Below are 25858 nucleotides of genomic sequence, written 5' to 3'. Positions count from 1 at the left end.
CTTGCTTTTGTTCTGTCTCTACTATTCATGCAGGTTTTCTGCTGCCCTCTTGATATTTTTCTACTGAATGAATCAGATGCCTGCTATGAGTGATTGAGGCTTGATCATTTTAAAGCATGTTTGCAGACAAATAAAGCCATAGTAGCCTGCTGGAGAGCCTGAAGCATGCCAAGACACAAGGTTTCCAGGCAGAGCGGAACATTTCAATGACATTGTCAATACTTGCCATTTTCCCTGTTGGTAGTTTTAACACCGAGGCCGATCAGTTTATATTGACTGACTGCTCATATCACATCAGTGCTTGTCTGCAGGATGTTTTTGCCTTAATGGTCCGTGTGTAAACTAAACAGCCAGTCATCAGTGCCTCCCACACATTAAATCTAGCAACAACAATCAAGAGGTGGCCTTCAGTTTTCCTCTGTCGGCTCTAAGCAACAAGCAACACAAAGTCATGATTACTTTGAAATTGGAACACATGAAAATAAAAATTAATGGATTAATTAAACACAGCTGCTGAATTAATTACAATATTTTAAGAAACATTGAAAATGGATGATATGGGTAAGTCAATGTGTTACAATAAAATTTCATCCATAACTTACACCAAATTAGATTTATCTTTTACTTAAAACAAAAGCAATCTTAAATATTCAAGATCCTACAGTATTCTAAAGAAGATAATAGTCATACAAAATATGACTTGGTGCCTAAGATCTGTATCAAAGACCAGCCACCAAGAACTGCATTGCATGGAATCTCAGAGCCCCCAAGAATAACCTCATGACAATCACTTCTGTTTTCTTATCTTATTTTTCCCTGGGACAGATTTTCTGAGCTTTTGATGTAAACAAAACCACTTTACTGCTTGTTCACTGACTGGGATCTGACACATACCAGATGGTTATAGGCTATAGAAAAAGTCAGTTTACCTTGATGTGTGCTTTGCTTTATTTGTTACTGGATCAAAGTGACACTGCTGCTGGGACACTCCTTTCCCTGCAAGCCTATCAAAGGTGTATGACATTGTTTTGTAATAAACTTGAATAAAAATAAAGAGTCATAAACTTCCCTTGTGTCTGTGAAGATGCATGATTTATGACATGCTAAGCTTTTTCAACTAAATCTGTTCTTCATTCCTTATCGGCACGTTGATTGGAAAAACAGATTTGTAGTCTGACGCGGAGGAAGAAGCAAAATGATTTTCCATCCTCAACTAGAACCAACCCATTTTAGCTTAGCAAATTTAAATGATTTCATAGCTAAAAAATAATTGTATTACTTGTGAAAGTGTTCCTGCAGTTTCATTATGGCAAGACATAACTGTTATAGATAATTGTATTCATTTTCCCTGTAAAGATAGCGAACAGCGGAATCTATTTGGCTAAGTAAATAAAAATTCTGTTTTTACAATGTGTGTTTTTACATAATTCATAATAATTCTAATTAGAGATCTCTTCTAAACGTTGAGCATATTTGATCTGGGTTTGCTTTAAAAAACAGGTGGAAAAACAAAGCCTTTTTGTTACATAAAGTTTTACTTAAAAAGAACTTAAAATAGCAATGTTTCTTCTTATTTCCTTCATGTGTGAGTGAATGATTTTTTATTTCATGCATCAAATGTTTGATTTAGAGTCATTTGGAAAATGACTGTAAATAAACATCAAGTTTTTCCCAGTTGAGGTTTTATTAAACAAAAAGCTACTTAGTTCTTGTATTACCATTCTTTTACTCCTACTTCAGCACAACCTTGTATGCACTCTAGTTTTAGGGATAGCTCTTCTTCAAATACACATTCCAGTGAAAAGCTTACACACACTCAACACTGACATGGATATCACATTTGGCATGTTTATGTTTTTTAAGTGTTCTTTTTGAACGTGAAATGATTGTGGAACATCATTTACCAATTACAAAAATAAGAATTTACGGCAAAACCTTTTTTGGAGATTTTTTATAGATTCTTTTTAGTCCAAAACAAATAACGTCAAATATTTAGAAAAATTTCCTTTCAGAAATCTTTTCTTGACCTTATGAATTGTGACGTGTTTAGCAATCTCCCCAGCATAAATCTTTTTTACTATTGTATCTCTCTTCACATCTATCTGCATTGGTTTCAATACTCTTAAGCCGCTGTTTGAGGAATACTCAAATCTTCTACTTTGCATTTCTCCTAACTGGCCCAACACTATTGCTATAGAGTTTCACAGCAGCAAAAAACTTGCTAGTAGAGAAACTTATATGACGGTGGCTACCAAAAATTAAAGCTCTCGTCTTTGGGACAACATCACCAAACATTTTACATACTTACTTCAATAATTATATACAAAGTTGTTGCAAAATACAATAAACAAAGCATAAGCTATCCCACAACAATTGAAAAGCATTTCAAACTGCTTGCATCTGAAATGCATGAAGCAATTTGCTGTAATGTACTATTTGCATTAGGGTAAGTGTAAACAGATGAGTCAGAAGAGGACATGGTTTCTCATCAATAGCATTTAACAGATAGCATCTTGTGCAAACATCTTTGAACACGAATACTCTGCTTTTGTTGAAGTTGTAACATCCTTAAATCACCACAAGAGGGGTTACAACCTCAATGCCCAGAGATATGCACAAACAAAAACCAAACAAAAACTCAGCTTTATGTGTTTGTGGTGTCATTGTTAAACATATTTTATTCATTTCACTTCTCTGAATTATCTTGTAAGTTGTAGGGAGATTGGTAACTGACCTGAGCTTCACTGCTGTGAACCACTGACTTGTAAAGGCCAGACCTTTATGTATTCTTGTGTGACCTTTGCAGCCATAATACAAGCACCCTTTGTTTTTATTTTTAAGGTCCTTGAAAATCTCTATTGATCACAGCATTACAAAGGACAGATAGTTCCTAATAGTGTCTGGTACATCTAATCCACAGCAGAACTGATGAAATTATTCACATTTTTAAGATGTTATTATGATGTGTTTGGCCATGAGTATAACTGATGAGTTAAGGAAAACTGTGTTAGAGTTAAAAGTTCATTTATTCAACCAACTCTCTTTGAAAACTAATTATTTAGCTCCATGCAGGAGCTGCTATGGAAGGTTAAAAAAGCCTCAGGGGGATGAAGAAGGATTAAGTGAGGGGCAGTAGAAGAAGGAAAAGGAATTGGAGTAGGGAAAAAGCATGTTCCCGTTAGGACATGTAAGCAATGCTCTGAGGCAGCTGCCTGTGTGTGTGTGCCCTGCAGATGCTCTGCGCTGTCTAATCTTATTTGTTTGCTCAATCTACTTCCTTCGTTGCAATATTTGAAATATCTCTCACTGCTGACCTGGTAGGTAGTGCTTTCCTGAACAAACATCATTGGTTTCTTTCTAACGTCTTGAATCTCTGCAGAGTACAGCAAAGAAAAGACAGAACACTCCCTAGGATTTTAAGTATTTAGATAAGGAATACCACTACTACCACTGATGAGCGAAGGGAAGAACACTGAATATCTCATCAGCGATACACGAATTGGTTGGTGGTATTAATAAGGTAAAAAAAATTATACTTTGTTCTAATAGTTGATGAAGCAGGAAAAATAGGCAAGCTTGCCATTCACTGCAGATCTTGTTAACAGTGGATGAATTCTGCCTGTATTCACCAGTTGGTTGCAGAAGAAAAGTTTGTGCAACTCTAACTACAGAATGTGTTACTTTTTTATAATATTTATTTTTGGAAGTCTATGTTAGATTTATCAACATTTACAATACCAGGAGACGATCTGACATTGATCAAACTGCTGCAGACCATTTAGGATGCTAATGCTGATCACTGTCCACTAAAATTGTTCAGAGCAGAGATGGATGTGACATGACTCGCGCTTTCTTTCACATGACAAGGATAGTTTACCAAATGTGCCTGACTTACTGAAAAAACTAAAGGATAAAAGGTTAATGGGAAGAGGCAGTGCATTGATTTTGTTGCAAAACATTCTTCTGGGAAACCTTGGGTACTGTCATTCATGTTGATGTTACACATACCACTAACCTGAGCATTGGAGCTTTCCTGGTACACCATTTCTTTAAAAATAATATTCCCTGACTGCCATGGACTCTTTCAGGATAAATGGTTCTGGCAGGGTTTGAGATGCAAAACAATGAGCTTAGAGTCAAGCAGGTGGTCCTAATGTTATGCCCCATTTTCTTCTTTATTTAATAAATTATAACATGGCAAAATCTGTTTTGTCTGGTTGAAGATAGATGTAAATAATTTCTAAACCTGTGAAAAATTATGTAATTTTGTGCCTTAAGACAGACAGATGGTTATTTTCATTGTGCCGTGACTTTATCGTTTCTTATTTATTGTCTTTGAAGACTTGTACTGTATGCTTGTATCAGGGACAGACCAATCTGAGGGACAAATCAGAAGTTAGGGTAAGTCATCTAAACGGGAAAAGCTTTTATGCACGCACAGTTTCTAACATACATGTTGAACACTAAGACTGATCTTTCAATGCTCCTTTTTCAAATGCCAGTAGTCTTGGCATTGTTTTTACTAGTGAGATTAAGAGGCTTTACAATGTTTTGCTTTTTACTCAGATTAAACGTCATAACTAAAATTCCTTGAACTGAACATAGAAGGAAAATCATTTTCTTCTCTTTCCTACATCTATTTAGAGCATTTCTTGTCTTCCACAGTCACTTTTTCTCACTCAAATGTATTTCTTTTTCTGTCTATGAATGCAGTACTAGAGATAATATAGGGTTATCCATCTTCCTTAAAACACCACTTCACCGTATGGACTGTGGTTACAGGAAATCTAAAGCTTTGATTTTCAGACTAGCATCTAATGCCTCAAGCCAGCCACAGTGACCCTCCAAGTGACCTCTGAAATCCAGAGTATTGGGCTTCAGCCAGAAGTCAAACATTCGGACAAGCATTGCTGTTTCTCTGAATTTACTAAATGAGCTAAAGGTCTTGGAAATGCTGTGCAAACACCTAAGCATTGGTGACAGATTTAAGATTTATCTGCCGTCTCTGTAAACTTTCCCAACTTTGTGCTGTATTTCTCTAACAGAAAGACAGTGAAAAGCTGGGGAGCTTACACCTTGAACTTGGGAGCCAAAGTTTTAAAGCCGCACAGCTCAACCGTTAAGTAAAATAGCACAGTTGTTTATTAAATACTTTTAATCAATGCAACCATATTTTCTAAGAAGATGTTTATGCAATTCAGATTTACTGTTAACCACTGTGTAGTTGAAATGACATTGAGCAGCACCGTAAATCAGTGTAAGCCGTGTGAAAAGAACTAAATTACATTCTGCATCTTCATAACACCAGGCTGCCACCTGGACTTTGTCTGCGATAATCCTTTTATTAATGTAGTGCACTTCACATTTATTGACAGTCATAGTAAAGGCACGCCTTAAAATTTATTGTACTAGCAAATATTTGCACGTTCATTTTATGGGGGAAATTATCCAAGGCTAGAAGAAAAGTTTGATTGCCAGTGCCATAATTATCGGCATCCCTAAGGATACAAATTAAATTGAACTAAACCAATTTTTATTTGCAGTTTATTCTTAATTAAGTAACAAGTCAACTTGGCAGATCAGGAGCCAAATAGGTCTAAAAATAAAAAAATGCAAAGTACATTTAATTCTGAAACAGAATATTTATTATAAACAAAAGTAATGAAAGGTATTACATGTTCAATTATACCTTTCCTACTGGTTCCTACATTATTACGGTTATTAATGTAGCTTACAATTTAAAGCAATATTGTCAGAGTTTTAACAAACAGAAGTTCTCCTATCTCATATCTGCAAAGGCTTCAATGTGTGTCTAATCGATACCAGTTTCTCTGTAATCATTTTTGCTGCACCACCATTTCCTGCTTGCACAACACCTTCCATATTTTCCCTGTTTCCTTTCAACAAGAATCACGTTGTGATTCTCAAACAAAGAAAATGGAGGTTTCAAAAGCAGCTAACCTTGTCACGGACCATTATTTTTGGCAGCTTTTATGATATTTAATCCTTTAAGGTGCAGCAGCAATTACCACCTTTTTGCTTCTCTCCTTTGACACTTGAATGATTTTTTTTTCTTTTTTTATCCTGCCCATTTGAAGGCACAGCAGGCAGCAGAAGATACCCATTATGGGTATTACAGTGCTCTGTATTGTGTTTTACTCCCCTCATCTCAGGAGCTGCTAGGTATTTGAAAAGCACAAATAACTAAAATAGTAAATATGGTTTTTGGTAGGAAAACACACATAAACTAAGAGTGACCAGGGTACAACTATAACTTCCCTGATAAAAACTGAAGTAGCCTGGAGGTATTTTCCATTTTCGTCTATGCAAACCTAGCAACCAGTAAATAAACTTTCACATTTATTTCAGCAAACTAAATGTGAAAGCTATGACGAAACCAAGTGGAGCATTGTTGATGGAATTATGCGAAACTATTGCACCAGTTATGTAAGTTATTACTGTCTGAGTTATGAAGTGTGAAGTATCTTTATCTGTAAGATATTGAGGCCTTAAAATAGGCCGTATAGGAATGCACACTTTGAACTTTGTAGATTTACATGTAAAAGTGTAAAGTCCCTCACCTTTCCACCTTTGGCTTTGTTATAAGCTCAAACCTGAATGTATTTTCGCTATAATGATTCACATTTTTTTCCATGCATATTTCTGCCAAATACCTCTTCTCTAATCAGCCTCATTCAGCCCACCTGTGCCAGGTCTAATTGTCTCCCTGCCTCACCTGTGCTACTCTCTGCCAGTACGAAACCAGTGTTTCTTCCACACCCTCATGCGTTTCCAGCCCTCCAGTCATTTATTGGGTTATTGCCCTCCTTCCTTAGTAGTGAACAGTGCTAAGTTTACCTAAATTGATTAGGCAAACAGTTTGAACTTTCATCCAGTTAGAATTCACTCAATTCCTTTTATTACTTCTGATTGCTATACAAACTTCATTAGGCAAGCTGCAGGTTATGAAATGACCATCTTCTGGCATTTCCCATAAATTCTTATCTACAGGCCATATACCTCCTTCCTGGCAGTGGTCAGCAAATATTTTCTCCCTGGATTAAGTATGCAAAAGGGTTTGTTCATGAGTGAAAATAATCTTTCAATTACAGTAAATAATAAATCGATTAAAACCTGTTACAGGGTTTAAATACTCTCACTCCAAACTTTGTTCTCTGAAACAGCGGTTACTTTTGGACTTTTACTCCAATCCAATTAATGAAATCACCCCAAATTTACATTTTCTTATTTTTTTTTTCTTTTTTTGTTGCATTTTGTTGGAAACATAGGTAGACTTATTAAATTGGATTCATTATCTTGACCAAGGATGCACATGCTAGCGAATTGCTTCCTATGATCCAGGGTTATATTTCTAACCTTTTTTACATTTATGACTATAATGATTAACATTTTTAAATGTATTTATTTATATTCATGACTTAATAATATAACAATATGCCAAACATTGTTATATTGTTATACAAAACAATATGCCAAAAAAACAATATTTGGCATATTGTTTATGCCAAATAAACAATAATATAGAAAAATACCAAAGGCCCCCGGAAGTTACCAAAGATCCAACTGGAATCACAATCTGCATGTTTAAAGTTACCCATCATATTGGGTTTTATAATGAAGTAGAATGGAAGCACAGCTCACCAACTAACAATTGAATGTGGTATATTTGGCAGCAAGAAAATTTTAGCTGTGGACATTGAACAAGTGGCATCCAATTACAGTTGCCCATTGGTATTTACTGAGCTCCTGAGAGCAACCTGTTCTTCCAATGTTTGCAGAAGTAGTGTGCATGCCCATGTGCTGTATTTTATACACAAGTGTCCATGGAAGAGGACTGTATTCCTATCATTTCAGGAGTAAAATGAGCCAAAAGTATCACCTGCAGCAACACAAGACCACGGAGCCTGAATCAGCAGATCGATAATGAGTGGGCTCAGACATATAGTCAGTTTGGAGTCTGCAAATCCTGAAAAAATACACAGCTGTTCAAAAAACATTTTGCAGCCAAATTCTGCATTGCTTTTGAATCTGTGCCATTTGGGCACAATGGGATGAAAGGGATCAACCATCCGTATAGGTTAGCCTCCTTAAACTACCACAGACTCACTCTGCAATGTAGAATTCATTCTCTTGCTTAGCATTTAACAAAATGCACCAAAGAAGCCCAAGGAAGAACAATGTGTGAGAGTGAAAAGATGCTTGGCATAATGTAGCTAAAAGACTGGAATAAGGATTAAGAAATGGTTAAGGCTGGATCCTCTCTATTGTCTATTTTAATGGAATTGCTTCAAACCTTTAAATTTATATGCAAAGCAAGCACCGCCATTTTGAAAATGTCCTTTTGTTTCTTTTCTGTCAGACCGTGCAGCTACTGTCCACAGAGACCTGCAAAGATTTCATATTACAACCTAAGAGATGTTCAACTATGAGACATTCCTCCTACATGATAATAATTGTAGAGCAGCTTTACATTATTAAAGATGCGGATCACAGAGCAGCAGCCACAGCGTAGCCACCTCTCATCATTAAACGGGTTAAATGGCACAATACCCCAGCCGATGACCCCTGGATCATGAGCAGTTGACCTCTCCTGGACGAAATACTTAAATAGTCTGAGTGCTCCTCCTACCTACAATCCTGCTCTCACATCTTACTACATATTTTTATTACCGGTCGACCCCAGCACTGATCTACGAGAGCAAGGAGGGTGTTATCATGCTATACTGGATGACAAGTCTTTTCTCTGCAGAGTGTGGAGCGACTACCCTTGTGCCCTTAAACAAGAGGCAGTTTAAAAAATATTTACATTAAAAATAGCATTTTTGCTTTATGTATAATCATGGCATGTCTTGTAGAGTGGGAACTGTGCTCTATCACCTGAAATTGTCAGGATCTGTTCCTTTTCTGTGTTTATTTTGAGTTTCTGTGTCTCTGTGTTGTCCTGTCTCCCCTTGATTGTTCCCAGGTGTTTCTTGTCTCCTTGATTACCCTCTGTATATTTAACCCCACCTGTGTTCTGTGTTCCTCGTCCTGTTTGTCCAGTACCTGTTGTCACTATCTGCGAGCTTCTGCATCCACTCCTTTGTGCTGCCTGGACTTTGTATGTTTTTGGATTTCTGGACTTTTTTCATTATTAAACCATCTTATTCATCTACCCTGGGTCTGCTGCCTCTGCCTCACCACCCAAATCATGACAGAAATAACTCCCAAGTTACTGTGTGAGATCATAACCAAAAGAGACTTTAATAAAATTAGGAGAGCACTTAAAAAACAATTACAAGGTGCAATTATTCTGCTACAGTGGTTCAAAACAGATTTTAATTTATCCAGCAATTATAACTATCTATTATCTAAACACATCAACCTTAATCAGTTCATAATCCGTTCTTGGAAAATAAAGATGTTTTGTTTTCTCTGCAGCTCCACTAATTAACCCCAGTTTAAAAAAAAAATGCTTTCATCATTTTCTTTTGTTAAATTGAGCTAGATTATGGAAAGGAGATTATCACAAATTTTGATTAATCTGTTCATTGATCAATCTACCAGTTAAATTGCCATCCGATTCAGCATATATGTAAGAGTCGTGGACTGATAAAAGCCAGAGAAAACCAATTACCAATGTGTCTGCATGCTCCAGAGTACAGATGGCACTGCTTTGTCAATTTATTAAACCACATTACAATAAAACCCCCACAATTAACAGATTGGCCTTCAGGTATTACCTTATTTCAGGTAGAATTTCCTTTGGTAAAGCACAAGAACTTGTACAACTATTTACATTGTATGCTGTACAACATTTATAGATGATTATATTTATATAAATGCCTTTTTTTTATACTTTTGGCAGTTTTAGTTTGAAAGTAATATTTTAATTTTACCAACATGTTTCTTCTGAATGGAAGTTGGGTAGAATCACCTGTGAATTCAGCCATTCAGAACAAGATGCTTAATTAGAAAACCAATCATATCATTAAAGAACTGAAGTACAATGTCTCTGACACTGATATAATTGAGTCAATAATATTTAATTTTACCCTATGACAGCACGACAGCTTTCTCCCTCATCTGTTTTACTATCAGTCAGAACCTCAGCACCCAGGTAAGAATGACTGATTTTGGTCAAAGTCAATGACTGTCCGATGTCCTACCTTCTGTCACAGAGATATGGTTCTGTGCTCCTAGAGAACCAGACAAAAATCAATGTAAAAGTGTAAAGTCCCTGTCTACTGGCTAGCTGTGTAGGAGGTGGCTGCTATGACTTTTACAGAGCCGAAAATAAACCTGCTCATTCAGTGTACCAATTACTGTGTCATTATCCTGCCACTGCAATTATGGGCGCTTTTCTCTGCACTCAACATCATGAAGGTGTCCCCCCTCCTCCCCCAAGTAAAACCCATCAAGGTGCATTTAGCTTTAAATGGAAGATGAATCCCTGTTAATTATATTTTCAAAGTGATAATTTTTTTTTTTGTTTGAAAGGAATATGCAACGATCACAGTTTTATTTGACTGTTTTTGAGATAAATCTGTTAAAAACTATATGATTGTAAAAGATTTAAAATGTTTAGTGCTTTATCACCCGGATTCTGAAAATGCAAAACTGCTTGTTTTTGGATTAGGAAACTATCTGTTCCTTTTACTACTTTTTTCCCACAAAAAAGTTTAAAATGAGCTACAACCAGATTTGATCTAAAACAATGTTTCCTGTGGGTTGGATGAATAATAATAGTGTCGCTAGCCCAAAGCACCTGATACTTTTAAAACTGCCCTGAAAAAACGGCTTTAGTGTAATTTTGTATATAACTAAGGTAAAATGAAGAGGGTTAAGTGATCTAACACTACTGCATCGCTGAGCTGGCAGCAGAGGAAGTCTGGGTGTGTGTGTGTGTGTGTGTGAGAGAGAGAGAAAGATGGCATTGAGCTACAAGTTATTACAAATGCACAGTTGAGACCAAAATAATTCATAACCCTGCCAGATTAAGTTCCAAAATTATTCCTGTTGAACTAAGACATTTTTTTTCTGACAGGAAATAAGACATCTATTTTTCAAAACAATCATAAAACACAGTAATAGTTTTGAAACCAAGCCATGCAGGTTTTTGCATGTTTTAACTGGTATTTTGATGATGAACTCCAGACCCACTGCCTCTCCCTAAGGATATTTTCTGTCATCCTTCTTGTACATCCTTTACACTGATCGTTGCAGGAGTTTCCATGACTACAGGCAAGTCCTTAAATTTGCAGATGATACAGTTATAGTTAGTCTGCTGAATGGTAATAAGGACAAGCACTGATCTGTGTTGGGGGACCTTATCAAATGGTGTGATGAAGCCTAGCTATACTTCAACAATGCAGAAAGCAAAGGCTTCTCCTCCATTGGAAACCAAAATTAACAGTGTAAACAATGGGATTGTGGAAGAATATAAATACTTTGGAACTGCTATAAGATGTAATTTTACAGCATTGTAAATATCTGCCTTTAAAGTGTAATTAACCCCCATCTGAAAGCTAAGCAATGCCTCAGGCAAATGTTGCAAAATTAGGCAAAGTGGGCGGAGCCAAGCGACACGGCCGAGTGTGGGGATGAGCGGAGGTATTGAATGTGGCTGTGATTAGGATGAAAGAAGCACTGTGGTCAACTTACCCACTTTGTTGCTATATTTATCGATTTTTCATACTCATCTAGTGACTTTTTTTCAAAACAACTCATGATAAGACTAACGACTCTTTTTCTGTGTTGTTTGAGACTCTTATGGCGACAATGCTCTGCAGCTTGGGTGCAGGCTGCTTGTCTTAGCGAGCAGCCAGCCATTAGCCGTCATTAGCTTCTTCGGCGATTAATGCTCGCCAGTCGCCACAACAATGCTCACTATGCCAAGTCCTGACACGTCATCGGATGGTCAGGGGGATCACTGTAATTCTATACCCGAAGTGATGAAGTTGTACCAAGCTGTATCGCTGCAACCAACAGGAAAATTCAACTGCCTAGGAACCGTTTGACCGAAGACGCTAGATGGTGAGATGGTGTTAGGCAAAATAATGCAAAACCAAAAGAATTGGTCAAAAACATAAAAATTTGCACAGAAAGATAAAATAAACCCCCAAATTACTTATTTAGACATTATATCAGCAAAAAAAGTTGATTTGGGGGTGACTTTCACTTTATAAAGAGCCTCCACTGACTGTTGTTAAGTTGCAGGTTTTTAGTGTAGACAAGAAAAGTCTCTTTAGAACTGATTTAACATTTTCCATCATCGCCTGGTCTGGAAATGTCACACCTAGGAAATAAAATGATAAATAATAATTAAAAAAACTTTTGTTTCCTATGCAATATCTTTATTAAATAGGTAAATGGGATGTTATTTCGTATGGACACTCGTGGACAGTAGCTTGCATATGAATGTTTGTATTTATCTAAACAGCCAGGAGAGGATTTCTCAGAATTAGCTTTGGGTTTATTGTACTAAAATGTACAATGATGAAATGTGATTGACACAGAGATGGAAAAGGGGAACAGAAAGTGTTATGTGGGAAATATGTGGGAAATGTTTAAAGTGAAAATGGGAGGTAAGACTTCTTCAGCAAGAAGAAGTAGAAGAAGGTTGTTGCACAGACCAGGGACCCAACTGTCTTCTTATAACTTGTTGGAAATAACAAAATTAGAATTACAGTAATCAGTGTTGCATATTATTTCTGTGGCAGTGGGAATGTGGTGCTTTTCTGTTTTAAGTAGAATCAACTGGACAATCGTACATTTCTTAAAGATTTTTTATTTTTATCTTGCAAAAACATCTCATAGAGCTAAAAATGTATTGCTCTAGCTCAGATATATATTTTTCCCCTAACAATAGGGCTTACCATCTTTTTTTATTGTAGGATGTGGGTTTGTGTTTAAAAAATATGTCATTTACCATCTAAGTTCAAAGCCAAAACTCTAAAAAAAAATTCCTTTTTTTACATATTCTTCAACAAATTACAGCCTGTGTATGTGTTTATTTGGTAAACTGTACACACAAACCTACCAATAGCATAGGATATAGTGAAAGACTGGATCTCCACAGAGATCTTATTTATTTCCTTGTTCCCATGAGCTGGACTCCATAGAAACAATTCCCTTACAGGAAATTTTTCCACTACAGCGTCAGGAGCTAGTTTACAAACAGCGCAGTCAGTACTTTCTGTTTTAACCGCCAACATATCAATGACTCTAAAAGCCCACTGCACTTGCTTGGCAAACAGCTGCTTTTCTCTGGGGCCAGGCAGAATAATAGAAAACAGCCAGACTAATTCAATTGAAAATTTTAAGGTTAGTTCGATGTTTTGTCTCAAATCAAAAACAATAGGATGGTTTGGATCTATATTAAGGTTAAATTAGAAATAGCAGTTGAGGAAAATGAGCTTACTGACTTTACGCTTTCTTTTCTTGAGTTGCATTCCATATTTTATTATTTTCAACCGAGGGTAAGAATGCAATTTGCAGTGTTTTTCTCAGCAAATTTCTGGATGTTCAGGACTCATGCTAGTCATTGACCATAATGTCTGGATGGGCCAAAATTTCCTCCAACTAAATAAAAATAAAACTGAAATATTAGTGTTTGGACCAAAAGAGCATAGATTAAATATAATCACCCACCTTCAGTCCATTGGATTAAAATGTTCTGACGAAGCCAAGAATCTGGGGGTGATCATGGATCCTGATCTGAACTTTAATAACCACATCAAATCTATCATAAAAACATCATACTACCATCTAAAAAATATTGCTAAAATTACACGACTCATGTCCCCACAAGACTCTGAAACATTAGTTCATGCCTTTGTTTTTAGTAGACTCGATTACTGCAATGGAATTTTTACTGGATTATCAAAAAAAGCAATAAGACAGCTCCAGCTTCTCCAGAATGCTGCTGCAAGAGTCCTAACTAAAACAAAAAGAGATCAACATATCAGTCCAGTTCTAAAATCTCTTCACTGGCTGCCTGTTCCTCAAAGAATAGAATTTAAAATCTCCTTAATGGTTTACAAAGCACTTCATAATAGAAACCCAGACTACATTTCTGATCTTCAGCCATATATACCACTCAGACCTTTAAGATCATCAGAATCAAACCTTCTAACTATTCCGAGAGTCAGAACTAAACATGGTGAAGCAGCTTTTAGCTTTTATGCTCCAACACTCTGGAATAAGCTTCCTGCTCTCTGTAAGACTGCCCCTACCTTGAGTTTATTTAAAACAAGGTTAAAAACCTTCTTATTTGACGCTGCCTATTCTTAAATTTTTATTTTATTTTTATTTATTTATTTTTTTAACTATATTCAAATTTGTAATGTTTATTTTGTTTATTTTTATTCTGTTGTATGTTGTTTTTAACTTCTTTGTACAAGCACTTTGAATTGTCTTTGGCTGAAAGGTGCTATATAAATAAAGTTGCCTGGCCTTGCCTTGCCATAACACTGAGCGGAGCAATCTTTGGTGGACATTTCAGATTAGATTTTATGGAAACAATAAAACTTCTCCCTCTCTTGGCATTATCTGGCAGCATGTTCCACTGATTTACAGATTTTACAGAGAGCTGGTTGCTCTTATATCTTATGATTTCCTTTGTGAGTTAAATTTTTGGGATATTTTTTCAATCTAATAGAACAGCTTTGTATCAGGACAAACTAAGTAAAGCTCTCCCAGGCATCTTCAAAAAGCACTCTATCTGGAACTTGTAAATTTAAAAAGTTTCAGGACAGTTTCATTATGCAGGAAAGAGTCACAGCATTTACCCCTAGAGGTATTGCTGTTTTTGTACAATAATGTTTTATTGTTATAATCTATTTCTAACTATAAATCTGGCATTTAAAACTAAAAGCTGTTTGTCCTGAGCCATAGAAAATACCAAGGGTACTCAATTTTTTTGTACTGCTCTTAAAAGAACTTAACGTTTTGTGCAGTTTCTGTATTTTGAATAGCATGGCAAACATTTGGGGGTGCGTAAATGCTTGACCACACAAAGCTCCTTTCTAGAGCTGAGGTCTCAAGCAACAGAACCGCTCCTCTTGGCCTTCCCAAACAGCTCCTCCAGACTAGCAACAGCAACAATTACCAAAAACCTGGCAAAACTGCACATCTGCTGAGCTTATCATACAAACTACTTCTCAGTCCAACGCTCCTAAGAACAGCTGCAAATGGCATAATGGAGGAACATTGTAGTGATGACATGCTAAAGGCGCAGCATCGGAAAAGACCAACAACTTCTCAAAGAGACAGAGGCCAATTTCAAGGCGTAAAATTGTACAATCTAATTTCTTTTGTCTTTGATGTACGCAGCATTTTTATAACTGAAGGTAAAATAGTTACTTGATTGTGCTATAAAATGGCACTATGTGCCAGGAAAATACATAATGCCCTCCCCCCATAAATGATATATTCCTAAACCTACACCTCAGAATTTGAATTTAATGTACACATTTGACACATACATTGGAGCCGTTACATTGGAATGCAGACAGGAAATGGTGGAAACGGGATTAAATTGCGGCCAACCACAGCCCACATGAAGACAAAAAAATGGGTGGAAGAAAATAAAAGTCTGACTTAAAGTCTGAATCAAGACCACATCAGGACTGACTCTTGTCTTAACAGTTGCAATAAAAATCCACCCATTAGGATATAAATTGTTGGACATTCACCCAGTGGAAGGAGAGGACAGGGATGTTGGTAACAAACCTCCATTGACCTCATTAGGTTCTAGAGAATCTCCAACTAAACAACTAGGTTTGTCTCTTGTGCATAGGACCTAAACAAACAGGCAAACACACACATTCACACACTCAGACAAGCCCCTTGCCAGTTTTCCATTGCACATTGTGATCCACAAAGACATACAGGCAAGCAATGCATGCAGGTGTGTGGAAAAAGTAAATCAGCATGCACAGTGGCTCTGCCTCTGCTTTTTCCTCAATACTCAGAAGAGACTCATAAGCCTCTGATAAATCAGTTGCTTCTTTAGCTCTCACGCTATCTGTTTGGCTGCGACTGTCTTGTGTACAGAATAAGCAAATAAAAGTAGGTTTCTAGCTTTTTTATCTGTGTCTCAACTTAATTCGCAGTCAAATCAGGCAGTTTATAATCTTGCAAGAATCCCAACCGTAGCTTGATCATGGCAGGATGAAAGATATGGAGGGGAAAAAAATCACACTTAGCTTAAGTAAATGTCAAGAAAGAGGAGATTAAGCTTCACACTCCTCTCTGTATTGAATATTATTCAGTAATTATCAATATACCAACAATTTGTTTTTTTATGCATAAATAATTTCAGTCTAATGTAGTTTAACAAACTGCGTGATGGAGATGGATTGACCTGCATCGATCCCGATATTGGAAGCATTTCTGGATTGGGTGTCGATGTCAATGTGTCCAATCCATAAGGGCAGATCTGTTCTCTCTAATTCTATGCTTTGTGCTCTGAGCAATGTCATGCAGTATTATTTATTTAAATTATATTTAGAATTAATAATTGCACTTTCTGAACCATTTGAAAGAAGGTTTGTTGCAGATTATTTTTTTTACATTTGACCAAGGTAGTCAACCTTCTGTTTTTGTCAGTTTAAGTTTCTTTATCATTTTTTACTTTACATTGTTCTGTAATTAGGAATATAACAACCAGATTAGAATTGTGATGGTTTTACGTTTGACCTAGCTTATGAAGCTATAGGTGCATTTATGTGTGCTGTACTGCTGCAGAGTTATCAAATAATTCTAGAATTCAGTACATTTATGTCTGTATTTAGAAAAGGAAATCTTTTAAGTCAATTTAGCACTGTTTTACTGTACCGGATAGAGATCTGCCATTACTGACCTTCAGATATCTGCATCATGTCAATAAAATAAAACATATCAGAAAACTGAATTTATGTCATTAAATATCTTCAAATAATGAAACTCATGCACTCATTTATTACTTTATTATGGAAAACCTATTCAGTTGTTTGTCAATACATACCAGGAGTTCACCGATCACAAGGCAGTGACTCATTGTGTAGATCTGGTGAAGAAAACTTCTGATTTAAGCGGCTGAACTCACCATGTTCGTTGCTACCAGACGGGATCATGTCAGTCTTTTAGAAACTGTTTCTGTATGTGGGTTAGAATTGGTATCTATAATTCTAAAATTTTATAATATCTATAAAATGGAGATGATGCTGTTATGGGTAATTTTCTCGAAGGGACAAGTAAAGTCTATGGAAAACAATTGTACCCCTTACTACCAAGTGAGCATTGCGTCAATGCCACAGCCTACCTGAGTATTGTTGCTAACTATGCCAGCAGCTTTATGACCGTAGTGTGCTTTACTGCTTTCATGCCCATTAGGATTCTTGAATAAATAACTGTGTAACCAAGAGTGAAAAGCTATCGTTTTTCATGACTTATCACCCTTATTAAGAGTCTCTGATTATGTTCTGGACAACAGTCCAGTCAACAATCTACCAATAATTTTGTGGGCTAAGCTATGATAATAAAATAAAATACTGTTTTAAAATTGTGCTCCTATTAGCCTATTGTAAAGTTCTAATCCTGAGAATTAAATTTGGAGTTTTTATTAGTTGTGAACCATAATCATTAAAATTGGCTAAAGCAAATGCTCGAAATATATCAACCATTTCAGAATGAATCTGTAAACTACATTAGAGAAAATATATGTTAATCACTTATGTAAATTTCCATATTGGTTATAAGTTTTACAAGATGGCAAAATCTGTAATAATTTTCTTGACATTGTGAAACTATGTTATATTAGAAGAACAATAATCTTGTTGTTTTGGGATGTTTTTAGACTACTCACATGGGAAACAGCTTGCCAAAGTTTCAAAGTAGAACTAGGGATGCAAAAGGTGTGGGCTGAGGAATCTTAACACTCATAAGAGGTGGCAGACCTGGAGGACAGTGCAAAGACTACTATCATAGCAGCAGAAGGAATAGACCCTTAGAACCATATTATCAAGGTAGGATTGGGAAATGTCTGCTGCAGCCGACATTGCCCAAAGAGTGGGCCATGCAAGGATCACCCTTAGTCTTCCCAACACATTGTAGTATGGTGTAAGACAAACACTGAGATAGTGCACTCTGACAGGCACAATCAAGTAGCTTGAATAGTGTGCAGGGATATGAGGGCCTAGTACGGCTTGGAAGTCCCACAAGTCCCAATAGGAGCACGCCACAAATTAGCTGACAACAACAGAACTTAAAACCCTAAGAGAGTTCATCTTCCAGACTGACAAGTAGCTGAGGGCAAACCAGCCAGACACAATGATGGTTGACAAGGAGACGAAGAGGGCAGGTAAGACAGATGTGCCTATCCAAGCTTACAACAACAAGAAAACTCAGACATAAAGTAGATAAAGCAACAACAACTGGGATGTGGATGAGAAATATTTTAAATAATAATAATATCATCTTTAAGGTTTATGAAACCAAGCAACAAGTCTTTTAATAAATCCTATTGCTTGTCGAGGTAAACACATAAATGTTTCTCAAATACAAAGCATTGAGTGATTCTGGCCTTAAATCCAATCAAAATGTTAAAATTCAGAATCAATCAGAACAACTGAGTATTACATAAAACCTGTTATATACAGAAATGTATATATATCAATATACTGTACAGTATATGCGCCTAGTGTTAGGGGATCTTTTTGGAAGAATTACATTGTGAATGTATTATTGCATGTATGCAATCAGAATTAACCTCAGGTTGCTTTGAGTGAATAAGCCCACTGACTAACAGTTTGTTGTAAAGAGTCAAAGGCAAGGCATAATCCAATACATGTCAATTTCCATTTGGTTTGACCAAGTAGGATGTACATAAAACATGTTAAAAACAATTTTCATAATAAAATGTTATGAAAGATCCATCTTAGAGTAACAACTTAGGGACACATCATCCATCCTGGTCATTAATGCAGATCTTATGACAGTGTTGGCCAATACCAAGTCCTGCTGGAAATTGAAACGATCATTTTCATAGGGCTTGTCAGGAGAACCATGAAGTGAACACAGATATGACTACGTGACTTTGGACATGAAAAGAAAAAAAACACAGTGGACGAACACCAGCTGCTGACATGGCTCCATAAAGCATCACTGACTGTGGAAACCTCACACTTGTTCTCAAGCAGCTTGAATTCTATTAGGGCAGCACAATTTCAGGAAAATATAATTATTTCAATAATTTTGTTAACATGGCATATTAAACATTTCTGATCTTGTTTCTAGCTCAGGAGCAGCTAAACACGAAGAATTTAACAACTGTCTTTGATATATCTGTGTGTCAGGACAACTATCAAATTAATATTGTCCCCATTATTTTGGCCATAATATACAATCACTTTATTTCTAATTAATGGTAATCTAATTTTCTATAAAACTGAATTTTGGGTATGCATTAGCTGTAAGCCATACTCAGAAATATAAAAATAAAAGTTTGAAATGTATCACTCTCTCTTTGATGACTCTATGTAATGAATATAATGAACTAGATGAATATGAATAAATTACAGGAATATATAATTTTTTTTGATTACTCTCTAGCTTATTGAGATGCACAAATGTTTTGTTTTTTTGTCACTACAAAATTAATTTTTGCAAGAAATAAACTGACAATGAGCTAAAACAGCTGTTTCCCCCTCTATTTTATTACCTCTACCAGGAGGAAAAGCTCAGTTTTTAGGTTGCCAGGCTAATAAGATCACCTGAGAATTTATTTGTCATTGTCTCTAAAGCCACCAGAGATAACTATTTTAGGAATAAAACTACAGCAAGCTAAAAATATATATTTTTATGAACCACTCAAGTGCATAATGAACCTTTCTATTTCTATGATGAAACAACCCACTAACAAACATGTTAGAGTAAAATGTCCAATTTTGCATACTTTTAGTTTTTGCAAACTGAAATATTTATTACAGTTCTAATTGTTTGGAAGACAATATATATATCTAGATGTTTGCTCATCTTCTGAAGCAGCCATATCTGCTCTCTCACTAATTCGGTCGGAAACCATGAAATCTATATTGGACAGACAAAGCAATACGTTTAGGCTGTGCCAAGCATGAAAGCAGAAGATTGGTTATTTTTCAAAGAGATCGAAGCTACCTCTGTAAGCAGGACTGATCGACTTGATAAAATATATCAAAAGTGGTTTTCCTGATTGTGATTGATTGTGGTTCTGTTAAAAGCTTGGCTATATTCAGCCATTAGTGAAGCAGATACAGAAGGATATGTTGAGACAATAATTTGTTAAAGCTTGGACCAAAAGGTCATATAGGATCTTGGATTGCTCTTAAGACATGACAGTCACAGGCGGTTAGGGAAAATGTCACGGAAGGGGCTGTTTTTTCTTTATTATCATTTCACAGTGCTTGAGAGGAGAACATTTTTCATTGTGATGCATGTTTGTTGTCACGCCCCTATGAAATCTGACTCATCACCATCCAGAAAGGTGGTCACTATTTGACCACCCTCATTAAATTAATCGTTTGATTTTTGACCCTGTGATGGACTGGCAACTTGTCCAGGTTGTAGCCCATCTCCTGCTCAATGGCTGCTGGACATGGGCAGCCATTAATATTAACTTTCCTAAAACCAAACACTTTAAAGTAAATCCTAAAGTAAATGCTAAAGCTTGCTAGCGGCAGCAGAAAGCATCTGGTAACTTTTCATCAAAAATTGTTGGAGATGTAACAGAAGTTACAGAAAGTATTTTTCCCTTGTAGATGTTTATTTATTTATTTTTTTTTTTTTTACTGTTTTTGCTTTTTTCACTCTTGAGTAGAAACTGGCTATCAAACTTATTTTAATACCAGGCGACCTAAGTAAACACAAAAAAACAGTTTTCTAATAATCATAGTAAGACTATTTCAAACAACATGGCCCAATGTGCCAAAGTAATTGCCTCCTAAAGGTATTGCCTGGTTGTTTCACCCATGATGGAAACAACTGCCAACATTTGCAATTTGGTTGAATAAAACTACTTCTGTGAAAAAACCTGAACCAAAATTCCTCCACACAGATGCAATGTGTTTATTTGTTATTGATATAACAACTTTCCTAATGCTCAGAAACATTAAAATGTCAAATGAAAAAGCAAAACCAAACAAATTTATAAAAGTCAATTTATTTCTCCGTGGTACTGTGAGCCTGTATGAATAACTTTGACCTTGTAAAGAATAGAAAACGCCAAATTAATTTATACTTGTGCACTCCATTATTGTTTTTGAAGTCAGTCAGTTTACTGTATGATCATTCAACACTGGGTGAGCAAAAAGCTAAAAACTAATTTATGACGACTATTCATGACCATGAGTATGTAAAGTGACACTTCTAATGAACTTTTGAGTGGCAATTTCTACATGTAAACAATCACTTAAAGGGATTATGTATTGGGTATCCTCTTATGGAGTTCAGATGTTAGGGATCTGCTGGTAATATTGTTTTTAAGCTATTCAGATAAAGTGTTGAATGTCAATGTCTTTATGTTTAAAGGCACTCGGAGCCAACACACAACAGCAAGATAACAGGGAAGGATTTTTACTCTCCTGGGAATTTCTGTTCTTTCTCTCTAGCTTTGCTATTAATCCTCATTCCATCGCCTCTGTTTAATAGTCATCTCGACACTTCCACAACAATGCGTCTCTTTTTATCGGTCCAGATTGTTCATTTAAGCAATTCCCCCGGTGGTGACCTCGGACGAGTTTTTAAGACATCAACTCTGAATTTATATGAAGCTCTTGCGCGTCTACAGCCAATTAGGGCATTTTGAGCTTTCCCGTGTCGGCATTGTGTTTCTGTATTTAATACACACGTGCAAATATGATCACAGTAAAAGCTGTGATGTCCACTAACAGAGACACTTGACTGTCAAACATTTTCACACCTCTCATGAGAAGATTGGGTGGATACCAGTGTTAACCTTTGCAGAGAACTGTTACAATGGAGAGTTGTGGGCAGGTCTATTGTTAAGCACCTTGAGTTTTAACTGAATTTTAAATGATGGATACCAGTGGGCTGTTTATGTTATTGTTTTTTCACTCCGGTAACGCACTGTTGCGATAAAAGTTATTTTTATCTGTTTTAATGGTTAGTCTGTTTCACACATGTGTGTATCACACTGAGGAACTGTTGTGATAAATTACATCTAGCAACATATGCTCCACAAAAAGTGCAGAATTGTAAGAGCAAAAAACACTTTAACAGTAGCATAAAATCAATCTTGAACACTCCTAAGGTGGCAAAGGTTTTTTGTACACTAAAAAGAGCAACATAAGATACTTATTATAAAATAGAAAAGTCAACTTTTCTCACCTGAAGCATATCCAGCTCATAAATCCACTGGCTTTTTTTATCTAGCCATTCACTGTCAAAGTGTTGTGCAAAGAATCCCGGGAGCAAGCATGCAATACAAACTTCATGAAGGAAGACACCGGGTCAGGATTTGAACCAAGAACCTTCTCAAAGCAACGTAATAGTACTAGCAGCTGCACCACCGTGCAGATTTCTATGAAGTCCATCATCCGATAATTAAAAGAGAATGAAAAATCTGCAAACCACCTTTAGTGGCATGCCTTACAAAGAGAATATTAATCAGTAAAGCCTTTTTGAAGTGAGACATCTTTTAGCTAAAGTAGTTTGAACAAAACAGTGTTATGTCATGTCACTGGTGACAGAACGGGCTTAGGCAGCTTTCTGTTAACTCAAAAAACAGGCAAATCTGAATACATATTTTATTTGTTCTGGCAGACTGCAGCTGGCCCTCACTCGGTTCAAACAGATTTCCGCTTTGTGCTGGCCAAGCAATCATGGCTGTTTATCTAATACTTGAGGGGGGGGGGCTTGAAAAGATAACGCTGTACATTGAAGCAGTGCTGAAGCAAATAATCCTGCGCTTCATCGCACACGTTGTTACTCTGATTGACTGCAGGTCTTTTCATTTGTGTCCAAAGACATTTTAGTTTGCAGCAGATATCATCTGCTGGAAATTGAAAATTAAGACAGAGGACGTCCAAGCTAATTTTGAATTGTCTAGTGATGCCAGGCAAGCTTTCTGGACTATTTTATTCTCGAAGGCTTGTATGTCTCAGCTTTAAAATCTTTACTTGTACTAGCACAAACCTGACCCAATTTCTATCATACACAACTGTTTGTCAAGTCCATTTGTGATGTACATGAAGCGGTTCATGTGTCAATTTAAATATTAAAGCTGTTAAAAACCAAAAGCCCTTTAAGCAAACACGTAGTTTTTTTTTTTTGTCGTGTTTTGTTTTTTTCTTTTCAATGAGCTGGCCACTTTTAGGAAAAATAGCTTGTCACTGTGGTTTGCTGGAAGTCCCAAAGCGTTAGAAATGCCTTTCTAGCCCATTCCAGAATCACAGAGGACAATGCTTTTGTTTTTCATTTGTTCTGGAATTTCTTTCAATCAGGGTGTGATGTGACGCTTTTTAAAAATATTTTAGGCAACTTCACACTACCAGATAATTTGCATTTAAGTGGCTTAGTGATTTCACCGGTTAACAGGTAATCAAGCCTGACCTAAAATTAAGCCAAACATTGTGGTTAATCACAGTTACCTCATAATTTATCAAGGGAGGCAATTATTTTTTCTGCATAAGGGCAAGTTGGTGCGGACAGCTTGTTTCACTTAAGAAACTAATCATCATTTTAAAATTGTACTTTTCATTAGCTTCCTATTACCCTTTTCAGACACTAAATTGTGTACAAAAACAGAAGAAATATGTAATAGGGCATCTTTTATAATATTATTTTACATGGATTAAAAGTACTTTTGTAGTCGGCACCTGATTGAAAACGTAAATCCTTCATAGGGATCGTAATTTATTAACAACACAAAGAGAAACTGAATTTTTACCCTTTCTTTAATGCTTCTTTCTAAGAGGGCACTTCTTGAAAGCATTCATGTCTTGACAAGAACTGCATCAGGCTGCTCAGTTGAAGCTGTTTTGTTCGCAAAGGAGAGTAACAGATAAGAGACAGGAGTGTGTAGAATTCAATATTTGTCTGGGCGCTGTCACCGGATAAACACTGAACACACACAACACACACACACACACACACGCCTACACATAAGACGCACGTAGCCAGTCTCAGCTTATCCCCTGATACTTACCTGAAAATGCATTCGCTGAGATTAGAAGATAAATTCCCTGTGTTCAGAAAGCATTGAAATTATGATTTTGCTAATTTATTGGGGGAAGAAAAGTCTTTTTTTTTCTGCACCAGTTTCCCAAACTGGTTCTATTTCAACCTAAACTGTGCAGACCAGAATACTGGTAATGGGCAAATGCTGTTCAAAAGAACATTCCAGTTTAAAGGGGGAAATGGGGGATATGATTAGTGCCTTCAAGAGGATGGAATAATTATAGAAAAATATCAAACATAAGAGCTATATTTGCTGTTAAGAGAAAAAGCTGGATGTAGTTTTCCATGCAATAAAAAAAAAAATGCTCAAATGAAATCAGTTTTTAAAAAAACCAACTTGTATAATCTTGAAAGCAATCACAAGTTGTTCTGAGGGAGCTGCAAAATTAAAATATCAATTTATTTCCTTCACATTTATGTAGCCTTCTGCCTCCTGCTTGTTAAAACCTGCCCTCGGCTCAGAGTGGGCACCAGGCAGGGAGGTTGCGCAGTCAGAGCAGCTCCCACCTGCCCGCCGCAGAGTCTCTCTGTCTCTGCGGCGCTAAGGACCCGCTACCCCTGTAATAAGAGTCCAGCTCTGATTGCCAGCTGGGAACAAGCAGAGGGTGGGGAGGCAGGCTTAGAACTGAAAGAAAAGAAGAAGAAAAAAACACTCGAAGTCCTGGATCATCACAGAAAATAACCTAAATGTTTCCTCTCAGTATCGCATCCAGCAAGAATCTATCTTTGAAGCAGCACTTTCATACAAATTCTCACCTGAACCGTCAGTGCGCTCACTCATCCACAGAAAATGGAATTTTGCAAGAGTAAGATGTAAGGTTCATCAAAGTAGCCTTTGTTAAAGGTATGTTTTTTAAAAGTTTTGTAGCGACAATAACCTTTGGAGCACAAGAAAAAAACAAGAAAACTATCTTACCTTCACGCCATAAGTTTGATTGAATCCCTTATAAAGGCACCGACAAATAAATCCAAAGAAGTCCAGTTAGCTCCCGCCGTATCTTCTATTTGCTTTACACATTTTTACTCTCAACTTGAACGACCCGGATCGGTAGTGCGTCAGTTGGAGTGCGATGCATTTAGTTCAAGCTGATCCGAAAATGTGCCCAAAAAAAAAAAAAAAAAAAAAAAAGCGCTGCCGACAATGTTTTCAAAATGCTGGAAAATTGGTCTCTCTTTTTTGTTACGTAAGTCTAATATCAGCCGAAGATTGGTTTTCTTTAATCTCGGAAGAAGTAGAGCAGACGTTGAAACTGTGAGCGCGATGCGTGAGTGTCCAGGAGCTTTACGCACGCAGCGGAGTTACCTTCGGTACTGATGGAGGCGGGAGACGCGGCGACTGTGAAGAAGTGTGGAAAAATCAAGGCGGGGTTACATCTGTTTAATCCACCGCGGGGAATCATGCTTCTGTGAATGTCACCGTCGTGTGAGACTCAGTCCCTAATGTTTGTTTCAGACTCTCCAAGCTGGAGTGAGCGCCACCTTTACTAAATTCCAGCATGTATTAAAAGCATTTTCTTTTTCGATAGATTCTTAATACACTTGTGCTGATGGTGTGAGGAAAAAAAGCTCATCATCAGGGTCACAATTAGACAGATCAGCACAGCATGTCAACTTCTAAGTCCTTCAAAGAAGGATATCC

General features: G+C 36.6%; 1 protein-coding gene across 1 annotated transcript in view; it reads right to left on the bottom strand.

Moving 5' to 3' along the window:
• Nucleotides 1–25564, bottom strand: part of drd2a (dopamine receptor D2a) — a 61440-nt gene extending 35876 nt beyond the window's left edge. Inside the window, exon 1 of the mRNA XM_032546118.1 lies at nt 25136–25564. The gene's annotated coding sequence lies outside the window, so the exon portion shown is untranslated. The remainder of the gene's footprint in view (nt 1–25135) is intronic.
• Between the last annotated feature and the right edge of the window lie 294 nt (nt 25565–25858).

This window comes from Xiphophorus hellerii, chromosome 18, assembly GCF_003331165.1.
Source record: "Xiphophorus hellerii strain 12219 chromosome 18, Xiphophorus_hellerii-4.1, whole genome shotgun sequence".
NCBI classification, from domain to species: Eukaryota; Metazoa; Chordata; class Actinopteri; order Cyprinodontiformes; family Poeciliidae; genus Xiphophorus; species Xiphophorus hellerii.
The sequence above is the reverse complement of the archived record's forward strand: the minus strand, read 5'-3'. Positions and strand labels throughout refer to the sequence as shown.